Source organism: Cariama cristata, unplaced genomic scaffold (genome assembly GCF_000690535.1).
Source record: "Cariama cristata isolate BGI_N322 unplaced genomic scaffold, ASM69053v1 scaffold11516, whole genome shotgun sequence".
Lineage (NCBI taxonomy): Eukaryota > Metazoa > Chordata > Aves > Cariamiformes > Cariamidae > Cariama > Cariama cristata.
The window spans coordinates 36,481-48,678 of record NW_009622723.1 but is presented as its reverse complement, the minus strand read 5'-3'; positions in this window follow the sequence as shown (position 1 = coordinate 48,678).

The following is a 12,198-nucleotide window of genomic DNA, read 5'->3' as shown; positions in this document are numbered from 1 at the left end:
ACCTCTTCCTAAAATCATGCAGAAAGAGTACTGGTAAAGGTGAGTCCCTGATGTAAATAATTCTGGCAGTTTCTGTTTTTCCAAACTTTCACTGATATCTAATTGCAAATGGAGTGAGGCCCTTGGCAGGTGTGACCCATTATTCAGGTTTTAATAGGCTTCAAAAAATAATTAAAAAAAAAACCCAGACCTATACCAAATGAAGCAAACCCTGCCATTAAATACCCAAATGTAGTTTGGACTTCCTATAGCAAGTGTGCAGGAACATTGTAAAGTAATGAACCATCTGTGATTCTAATGAAAATCTCTAACATGGTGTACTGCATCATCTGAGGTGACACCCATTGCCTCTCTTTAATTTATTAACAACTCTGTACTATCGTGTTTTTCCTATTTGAGAAAGCTCAGCCCATTCTGCAAATTGGCAGGTTGAACTCCTATTAGAAGTTCCTATCTCCTCTGTTTGTTTGGTGATGAGTTGTTTTTGAAACAGATGGTGTCTGGGAAACACAGTGAAGAAGAATTTGGACTTAAGATACAAAGAGGCAAACAACCACTCCTTTCAGTTGCATAATTTATGTTCTCTGTCTCTTTCCTCTCCCTTTATATTTAAAGCTCCTTTTAAAATTTTCATTGTAAGAAAGTGAATGCTATTGTTGTTTAATAACAATGGCCAAAAAATACAGAACATAATAGGCTAACACAATGTATTCACTAAAGTTTATGGAAATTTTATCCATTAAATGGCAAGTCTTTATAATTTAGAAAATGTTAAAACTAGTACTAATTATTTTGAAAGATAAAATCTGGCATAGAAAAACAGAGTGCATGTTAGATGATAAAAAAGACACTGTATTTCTTGATTGTCAGAATGAAATTAATTTAATTCCAAATGAGGTATCCTACTTCTCCTGTTTAACTAATTCAATATACATTATAGAAACAACATTAAAATGGAAGTATTTTTAATAGTAGAACGACTCACCTCTTCCATTTTTCCTGTAAAACACATACGTTGTATATATACAGAATGGAAGGGCTAATATGGAGTGACCCTTTAATGGATGATTTAGTCAAAATTGAAAACAGATAAATATTAAAAAAAACTTAGTGCCTGAATTCACCTTTGAAATAAGGCTGAAGAGCTGAAGCTTCATCAACAGAGTTAGGCTTCTGGTATTCATATTTGCAGAGGTATTTAAATACTTAGAGACTTGAGTTGTCTGTAATACTGGCAAGTATGTGTTAGGAGCTTCGGTCCTCTGCTGCCTCAGCTAAAGCTGTGTTCCAAAAAACTCTGCTTTGACCTGATGATTCTCCAGAGGCCTGAACTTCTGTCTCTTGCATGTAGCTTGAGCTATTCCTTTTGAGTAGTGTATAGCTTCTGTTTAAATCCCTTTGGAGTCCAGACATTAGATGAAACTCCTTTTGGGAACTGATTTTGGCATGTCTTTGAGAATAGTTCACCCAGAGGCAGTACTATTTGACGTTAAACATACCAGCTCCCGCTGCTTTATTTAATAATAACAATAATAGTAGTAAAGCCTGCTCATGGTCAAGTACAATGTGGTGGTGGTGGTTTCTTGAGTTTATCTGTTCTGCAATAATATTATATGCAAAATACAGATCTGCAAATAGACATGTGACTTCAGGGCTCCTATCTTCAGTTCAGGGCTGTTACTGGGATGCTACAGCCAAGCTTATTGTCTCATGGTCTCCTCCAAGACCCCATCAGTTTGCACTCTTTAAGTTGCAACAGAGGAGGTGAAGCCAAGAGTAAGCCACTGTATCTGAGTAAGCCAATTAATAGATGTCCTGTGATGGTTTTGTTTAAATTCTCTGTCACTGTGGAGGGAAATGACAACATCCTTACTTTCTCACAAGTTTCTCTGAACAGATGTCTGGTATTTCAGTAGGGCTTCTTGGTCCAAAGCAAGTTACACACTAATGCAGTTTCATTTTTTTGGCAGTCAGGTTTTGATAGTTCCTTCTGAATGTGATGATCTTGGGACATTATTTGAAAGCAAGGCTTCTTAGATCTCCAGGGTTACTAGTCAAGATTTGAGCTACAAGATTACTTTGTTGTTAATCTATGTTGTTAATTTATGTTAATTTATGACCATAAAATTAGGGATTATTTTTTTTTTCCCCTGGAATTAAATTTAAGGAGTGAAAAAGATTGGTATCATTGCTCGAAGTAATAGTGTGACCTTTGGAAGCACTATTACCATGATTAATTGCCTGCTGTTTGCTTTCTTTATTCAGGCCTCTAAAAGTTTCCATAGTACCTCTCAGAAGGAAGAACTCCAGGGATGGATGAATACTGTTGAAACAAACAATGAGATAGAGATATAAAGCTATGCAAGGCCAGATGGCTTTTATTAATGTTGGTAATGGCCATTCATGGTGTGAAAACCAAAGGGATGTCTACTGCAGCACTGCTGCTGACACATGGTTCCTATCTAGCTGGCTGTTTTCCTCATTGAGTTGGAATTTGTATGCAATGACTTCTTTACCTATATAGATTTATTCCATCTCTAGATGTCTTTACACTTTTTAATCGTAAAATGCTTACGTTAATGATTAATGCAGAGCTTTCAGTGTTGATTCTTGTGTGTAGTTTACTTTTTTTCTTGTGCCATTAGGAAATCAGACAGTTTATAGACTAGTGTATTAGAGAGGGTCAAGCTGGAGTCATGAATCTAAAACAGATAATCAGGAAAATTACTGGCCTGGTCTTGAGCCAGGTGATTTTCTTCTCTGTTATTTCATTAGAAATTTGGTTGGTGTCCCATTATTAAATAAGGAAGAAGTCTTCTGAAAGCTAAGCTGATATTAGTTGTGTCCAAGTTTGAATTTTTCTAGTGAACTTTACAATAATATTTTAAAGAGACTTTATTTTATTGAGATAAAGAGATTCTATTTTTTTCTTTTACATTACAGAATAATACATTTTTATTCTTGTTTTATTGAGAAACAAAAATGCTTAATTTAGAGACTTTAAATATTGGTGTGAGATTTTGTTGAATTCAAGGTAAGACCCAATGAGTCTAAAACATTTCGACCCACCTCCAGATTTTGTTAAGCAGACAGACAAAATCTAATGGATGTTAAGTGCCTCAACTTTTTTTTTGGTGCCCAGCTAAAATACCTTGGTGTAAGACATTACTTACTATCTGATCACAGTAATGATATGTGCAGACACGGTCAAAAATTCTGTGATGATAAAAATATAAAGCATTTACCTTTTTATCAGAACCCTTACATGGTTTTGGTCTTCTGATAGGTTCACTGTAGGGGGAGCTTCAAGTGAATTTTTTTTCTTTCCTGTTCCAGCAGTATGAAGATCTGGTGCTCTTTCTAGGAACAAATGCTGTAATAGCATATTTTAAAACATCTCTGAGGATTTTATGTGTCAGAAAACAGAATAGTTTTTACTGAATATTTGTTAATGCAATAGTTGGATTACTAGGACAGATAGATATTTGAGTATTTAATAAAATTCTGAAAAGACAATATACAATGAATTTAAACATTTGCATGCATTTTGTGATCTTCTTTTTTGCAGAATAAAACTGTTCATGTTGTTACAGCAGTTAATAAGTTCCAATTACTGCATATGTTTAAAATTTCATGTCATGCTTCTGCTGACCAGCATGGCCAGCACAAGCAAGTTCACCACACCACGACACTATGTTGTAAAGAAAGGTCAATATTTTGCACAAAGCAGGTCTAAAAATCACTTGTCTGCCACTGCTGTGTGGTGATTTTAAACTTAATGAGATTGCGCAAGTGTAATCAAAGACATTTTGCAATCAATTTAACTGCTTGCATGAAGTGTGACCAGCAGTAAAAATAATTAATTAAACCTTAAGATGTAAAAGAAGAGAAGAAATGAGCAAGATTGGGCACTTCTCTGATTTCTGTTTTGTATGCTACACAACAGTACTTCTCCTTGAGTAATGGAAAGAATGTGTCATTTAAAGTGACAGTGGACAGTAATTATTTTTAATATTTCTGAAATGCATATGGTTCAGTGGACCAGAATGAGAACAAACCTGGCTTTAGATTTAATATTATTTATGTATTAAATTGATTTCTCCAGTATTACTAAGAGTAAAGATGGAGGTTGAGGGGAATTTAAGCTATTATATAGTTGTGGAAAGGAGATTAGGTTCATGCCAGTAAGCTGTTTGAGATGCTGTCTAGCAGCATTTGAAGCAGGTCATGGACTGGTGCTGAAGAGGGGGATTAGCTGCCTCCGAACTATTCTGACTAAATTTTGTACAAAATGCTGTGGAGTCAGAGGGGAAAAAAATAATATGTTTTTGCAGTCACTGGAAAAAAACTTAGCCGCTAGGCTGTATCAGACCAGAATACTCACCGAGAAGAATGATGAGATACTTTAGTTTTCCATCTGTTTTTTGGAGGTTAATGAATTTACTCAGACAGTGAGGTAACCTAGGCTTCTAAGGACAAGACTTGAAAGACCATATGGTTGTCTTCTGTTTTTAGTATTTCTAAGTTAGTAATCTTTTTTTTTTTTATTTTATTTATTTTTTATTTTTTTCCTTAGCGAACAGCCTTCACATTGGAAACAGTTTGTCATTTACAGAGATTAGAAATTGCACATAAGAAATCTTGTCCTTAAATATATTATTTTAATGTATGTAGCTACTTTTTTGAGGAGATTTTGTGTCCTAACAGTTACCTGAATAATTGGGCTAAACCCTGCAGGTGTATTTATAATCTTTCAAAAATTTTTTTGAGATTTCTGAACATTTTCCTGACCTATCCATAAGGAGTCTATTACTGTGGGGTTTTTTTATTTGCTTATTTTGTTTTATGATGACATTCTATAATGCATACATTTGCAAATACAGGAGTACATTGAAGATGATGATGTAACTCTGAACCTCATCAGTAGCTGTCAATACAAATCCCTGAATTTTTTTCAAATGTCACTGTTGTAATTGGTCTTAAGTTTGGTACCTCTTTTATATAAGAAGACGATGTAAAGATATAGATTTGTTTCTGAATGCTGACAAACTCTTTTGTAACTACTGTCTTCAAGATACTGGTTAGTAACTATCTTTTTGTACATTTAGAGCATGATGCTAAGTCCTTTACTGTCTGGAAAAGCTGTCAGATACACCTGTTCCTATTCCCTGCCCCCCCCAACGAACACACCTATTATTTTCCTACAGAAATTCAACTGGAATTTTCACTGAAACACTGAAGTCTGACATATTGCATAAAACCCAACCTGAGCACATACCCAACTTCGGATGCTTTCTTCTTGCTTTTGAATTATAGTAGGAAAAAAAGAAGAAATATTTGAAATACTTGATATTTCTTAAATGTTTTTGTATTGAAATATGCAGTAAATATTTTGTTTCATCAAAAGTCTATTTTACACTGAAAATTGACTAAACCAGTAAAGTTTCAACATGCTCTACTTTCTGGTTAGTGTTTTTAGTGTCTTGTAATAGAGTTGTTTTCCACTTTTCTTTTACAGTCAGAACTGGATATTGGATTAAAGTTCCAGCACTATCTCTAAAAGTATTTGCATTTTTTGTAGTGTTTAATTATAACTATAGAAAGGCAAGAATTCTGAAAAAAACCAAAGTTTTGGTTTAGATTTAAAAAAAAATTCAATTTTGAATCTATTTAAGGTGGCTTAAAGTAGATGTCATGGTATGACATTTGGAAGACTGTGAAAGTGTAGGCTTTGTACTCATTACAGAACAACCTCTATTGCAGGCTTCTGTACATACACCTTTGTGCTGACCTACAGTGTGCTTCTGTTTTGTCCTGAATCATGTCTGAGCCAAGAACACTTGTATTGTGCTGCGTAGTGAATTTTTAAAGTCGTGTGCCCAGTATAGCTGGGACTCAATTACACTATTATCCCAGACCTCTAAAGAGAAAGACCACTGCCATTTTTCTTCTGTATCACCTGTCAGCAGAAGGATCTCCTGATCAAAACATAACCTCTCATTTGATTTAGCATCCGTTTAAGTATTTTTAGCTGTGCTGCTTTTTTCTCCAAACCTATAAGGATTGTGTTAATGCTCTGTCATCCCTCAAATGATAAATCTGGTCAGTGCTTTTTCATGAGGCATAATGCACAGTCTAGCTAAAGGGACTTTTGTTTGAATCCTTATTGTATTGTAATTAGTTACAGTCGTAATTGGAGGCTTTGGTGAAATTCATGCTCTTTCCTCCCCCTCCTTTCTTCTATATAGTATTGGTAAGTGGAACCAAGAACAGTTCAGCTTTCACACGTATCTGTATGGTAAATTGGCTTGTTCCAGGTATTGGTCTGAGGCACAATGCACTTGCCCTGATGATTTCCTTGGGTGCATTTGAGTTTGCTTGTGACTGTCTTTCCAGGATGAAATGAAGATACGTTTGATGATGTAACTGTCTTTAATATCTGTATGGGGCAGAGTGAAGCTCCTTCCACCCATGAATCACAGAATAGATAATCTAGACCAACTCCCTGCCCAAAGCAGGGTCAATTGGAGCAGGTTTCTCAGGACCAGTCAGGTTTTGAATGTTCCAGAGATCGAGACTCCACAACCTCTTCAGGCAAACTTTGACCACATGAATTTTTTTTAAAGTATTTTCTAATATTTAAATGGAACGTCTGATATTTGAATTTATGCCCATTTGAATTTTTATCCATTCAGTGGTATCAAATGAGAAGACTCTGGCTTCATCTTCTTTTCACTCTCCCATCAGCTATTTATACACATTGAGAAGACCTTCCTGAGCCTTTTTTTCTCCAGTTCCCGCGCTCTCAGCTTCTCCTTGTACGAGTGATGCTTAAGTTCCTTAATCATCTTCATGACCCTTTGCTGGACTCACTCCAGTATTTCCATATTTCTCTTGTACTGAGGAGCCCAGAACTGGACACGGCACTGTCCCAGCACTACTGAGTACAGGGGAATAATCACCTCCCCCCAGACCTGCTAGCTGTGCCCTTAACTAATACAACCCAGGATACTGCAAGTATTGCAGCATGCCATTTGCATCATGCTTCCCCTAATTCTCATACCGTACTCACAGGCACAGAACACACCTGCATTGTGTCTTACAACACCATGCTGGCAGGATGTAGTGAAGCACTTTGCTGTAAACACAATTATTAATTATAAATGTTTTTGAAGGTAATGAGGTCCAGGAAACCCTAATCAGTCCACTCCAAGGAGTACTGACTTTAAACTGACCATTTGTCACTCTTTATCAGTGGACTTCACACACAATGATTGTAGTCAAAGGTATAAAGTGCAGATTTCCAATTACTGGGATATCTCTACAAAGTATATGTCCTACCACATCTTCTCCATGGCAGGTGTGTATTGACTTTTGCAAGTTACATTAACAGGTTTAACAGTAAAGGGTATAAACACTGTTTTGCAGGGAAGGAAGGATTAGAACAGAATCCAAGCTAAAATTTCACACGATGTTCCAGGAGTTGAATATTGCACCTAGTCTGTATGTCTGGAGTATTTATAATCAAATCAGTTTAACTAAACACCACTTTCTACTTTCTCCTACTGCTAAATCAACCTCCTCTCCATATGCCCTGAAAGAATTGTTGTTTGTATTTGAGCCTGTGCTATTTTCGTTTATTAACCATAGGGATCCTTCTTCTTGTTGTCTTTTACATTAAAGTTTGTCGGTTTTTAAGTGTCTTTTTTTGCCCCAAGAAATGAAATGAAAATTTATTCAGTAATGATCTATTTTCTGAACCTCCATATAGTGAAAACAGTTAATCCCTGTGTTCTAATGGCATTTATGATAAGTTTCATGCTCTTAAATAATGTTTTGTTTGGATGACTTGTCCATATATAATTAATAATTTTCTACAAGTATATAGTCTGTATTTTTTGATCTAAACTTGCTATTCAAAAATAAGTAATCATTTGCTTTTTAGATCCAGGGATGTGATATCAGAATTGATGTATCATCACTAGAGCGAAGGTCTAGTAGAGCAGATATAAATTCCACTTTTCCTGTATGTTATTCCTAATCAGTAGCAAATAATTATTACTCTATTATAACAGGAATCAGAGTGAAATGTTTGGGTCTTCATGAGCATGCAGGATATAACTTTCAGAGCATGTCTAGGAAAATTTATGCTAATTTTCTTTCTGAACTCTGAAGCTATGATAGTGGTTGCAGCGCTTGGATAGCTTTTTCCCTCAGTTTGCTTTATTCCGATTGATTAGTTCTGTCCTTATGACTTGGATTAATTCTCTGTGTATTGCAGGATATTAATATCCTTTTTAATTAGTTTCCTATTGCTTACATACGTTGTCTAAAAAGTGGCTTCATTGTCTGTGAGGAATCATTGAAAAATGCATTGAAAAGCATCTAATTCCTTTCAGTACTAAATTTTGTTATGCCTATAACAGAAAACAGCAGAGATCAAGATGTCCTTGCAATGGTTCATCAGTTTCCTCTGCACAGGTTCCTCTCTTCATGCGTTAGAATCTTATTTACGCAACTCTTTCAATAAAAAGGAAAAGGAATGCTGGTAGACTGACACTGTTTTAAGAAGGTCGTTCTTTGAATTTCTAAGTACGGAATATGTACTCGCTGATAAAGTAGGGTCAGGTACTTGTTCTTAGAAACTAGTTGTTTCCCTGGTACAGCTTCTAAGTCCTTTCACATTTTTGAACGTACCTTTCATGTACAATTTCTGTTCAGGTAAAAATATTTATTTCTGTTGACAGATCTCATCTGCTGTTTCCTTGGCATCAATTATTTCTCTGCACTTGACTTTGTCTGTTGCACTGAATCTGTCTGAGAAGAGATACATCTTGAATTTTGTGTTCAAAACACTACTACTGCTATAGGATCATTCTCTTCTCTCCACCTTTTATTTTCAGCCATTCTAAAGCAGTTATTGCCTATTTTCCACTTGATAGTAAAGTTAAATGTGTGAACACCTCATTTTATTTAATTACCAAAAATTAAGACCCATTTTTTAAAACACTAAGAGACATGAAACTAGACAAGTGGAAAGAAGAAGATGCTGACAGAAAGATGATTGCTTGCGAACTAGTGTAATAAAAAGAAATAAGATCAGTTGTTAACATAAGTGTATTTCCTTGCAGTTACATTCCTTTTGTCTCCTGAGTATACCAAACCTGAAGCCAGTACTTTGGCATGGTAGAATGCAGTAGATGGAATTATTTCTGTGAAAGTATTAAAAGGAAGGACTCTTAAATTGTCTGTGTCATGATTTAGTTTGGGGCTTCAGTCTCTATGCTATCTATTCTTAGCATCATAAAAAATAATGGACATATACAGATATTCAAATACATAGATGCATACTGTATATCACTTCCTTATGTATCTGCAGATGGTGTGTATTTTCGCATATTCTCTTTTAAAGGTTGGATTTTATGGTGGTTAGAATACATTGCAGACTCATATTTGGTGGGGTAAATGTAGGGGAGTGCAAAGATTCATTGCAAGTGATTCATTTGAAGACTTATATGTACGTTTTGTAAGCCATTTAGTTTCCGCTGAAGACTCTAAATTGTTACCTTACCTTATTGCTAGTTCTTTTTCATTTTGGTGAAATTGTTTCCTTGTTCAGTCAAAAAGGCCAGGAGTCTGATCTATTAAATGCTTGGTTGCTTCATGTTGAAGACTTTATATATGAGCAGAATAAAATCAAATAAGACCTTGAAGTGTGTAGAAGGAAAGAATACAGGAGGTCCATTTTTATAAGGTTTTGATTCAGACCCCAAATGAGCACTCTAATATAATTTCAAGTGAGGAAAGTGAAAGCAATTTATGTTTGAATTATGCATGACATATAAAGATAGAAAGACATGCAGATTCAGTCACAGGAGTGGATTTCAATGATCAGCCACAAATTGATCAACTTAGTTAATCAGAGTTTTTCCCTGGGGTCCATGGAGTTTATAGGTTATGAAGTTCCTGCAGTCAGTTCTTGAGGACAGTCTTTCCTCACACTATCCAGTTTTAAAAACTCCTCCTTCCTGCAAGAAGCTACTAGAAGGGAAACATCAGTCTGTAAGCCCTAGAAGGAGGGTGCTGACCAGGAAAGTGCTGTCTTTACTTAACTTTTGTGGTGGCATTCAGTTTTCATTACAGGTGGAAAAGTCATGACACCAACAGCTTCTAAACTAGACAGATATGTTTAAGTTATTATGAGACATGTAAGAAAGGAAAGGGAAGGCACAGAGCAAGTAATTTCTTCTCCGTTCGTTGGCCCATGAGAAGGCAATGCACTTTGCCCATGCAGGAGTCCTGCAGCACCTACTCCTCTGACAGACTGTCTGTCAGCACAGTCCTATCAAGCCCGTTGAGGTAGCTTGGAAGGTGAGATAAGGGAAGGAGTTGGGGAGAATTTTGGTTTGGCAAGACATTTGAGAGTGTGATATAAGTAATATGGTCGATTGTGGAGATTCCTTGTGTGACTACAAGTGATAGAACTTCCACAGACAGATTATTAGTAAAATAAATAGGATGATGTTACCTAATTAAGAGTGATAGTGGATTAGATTCTGTGACCTCAGGTGTCATGTATTTTCTTCACCTAGTTCTGATTGTTCAGGAGTTTCTATTGCTGACTTCTACTGATCTAAGGCCCTTTTGGAGACATTAAAGCTCTCATCCAGGGGAAAAAAGGTGATTACAAAACACTATAAGATAAACTCTGTTAATCATCTGAGCTGTGGTAAAGAGCAAGACATTTGTGGACATCACTACCAGAAGGAATGTATCTTACTCCCGTCATACAGCTGAAGCTCCTCAAGCTCTTGAAAACGTATTCCTCATGTCTATTTCAGAGGCAGCTGAAGTAAGTTTTGAAAGTCTCAGTGATGTCTTTTGGAAGAAAGAGTCACAAATTAGTGAAATAGGTAATATAAGTGTCATTTTCCTTGACTGACTTCTCAGGAGTTGCGGGAAATTACTCTGATTTCAGAGGCTAGCATTGGTCAATCAGCATCATGTAGTGACTGTTCAAATAGATAGAAACATGTTTCTTGGTTTTAGTAGATAGTACTGTCTGACAGGATGTGACTGAAACAAGTCAGCCTTGAGTTCTAACAGAAGCAGAACTAAATAGTGGTTTAAGTGCTTGCATTCTGTATCCAGGGATATACTTTCATAGTGGCATGTACCATTTCAGAGCTTAATGCTCTAAACTGATTAGGTAAGTGAGAAACTTTGGCTCTTGTTAGCAGTTATTTCCAGATATATTTAAAGGTATGGCATTAAAACTCTGAACGTTACATTTCCAAAATTACAACAATTTTCAGGAAATTTTGGAAACCAACCATTCAAGCCTTAGTCTTGCAAGTAATAAACTTTCTCATGAGTAATCCTACTTATGGGTAGGGTGTTGATATGTTTCACTCCTTTGAAGGAGTGACTTATCCTATAAGGAGCTCAGTCTACCTGATTGAGCTATTCAAAAGGAAAGAGAAAGCTCATTGGGAAGGTAGGTGACAAATTTCATTCTTCCTGAGTAAAGACCATTATGATGAATGAAATCTTTTAAGAAGGTGAGTAACATGGTACAGTCACTTGAAGTGATGCATGCTGTTTTTTCATGGTACTGCTCTGTTTCTATGCAATGATTTAGTGCCTAGATGGAGAACTCTTGAAAATATGTAATTTGTTTATGATTAGAAACTTTAGTCACATACCCATAATCGCTAAAGTAAAAAAAGAAAGTATATCGTACACTTTTGGATGATTGCTCAATACTTTCTGGATCTTGTCTCAGGCTTTCCTAAATATGCAATTAGATCTTTATTTTATTTGGGGAGAGCGGGAGTTACATTTGAAGACATCACAGCATGTTTTGTATAAGCAAATAGATTAAAAATGTTTTAGTCTATGCATATTATTGCAGGGAGGAGAAAAAAAATGGAGTTTGGAGGAGTGGCATTTTGAAGCAATAATAGTATTAAAGAGCATTCTGAAGGCATAAATTTTGAAGTAGCACTTGACCTGTGGCTCTATAGATTGCTGAATGTGAATAGGTCAACAAGATGTCCAAGAGTCTGAGTCAGTGCTAATTACACACTTATCATTTATGCTTCCATCTGTATCAGTAGTGATGCTACTGCATCCTTTACTGTCAATTGCTGTCAGCAGTCAACATGAATGGGCTCCAAGACAAGGGAGCTGAGGGTG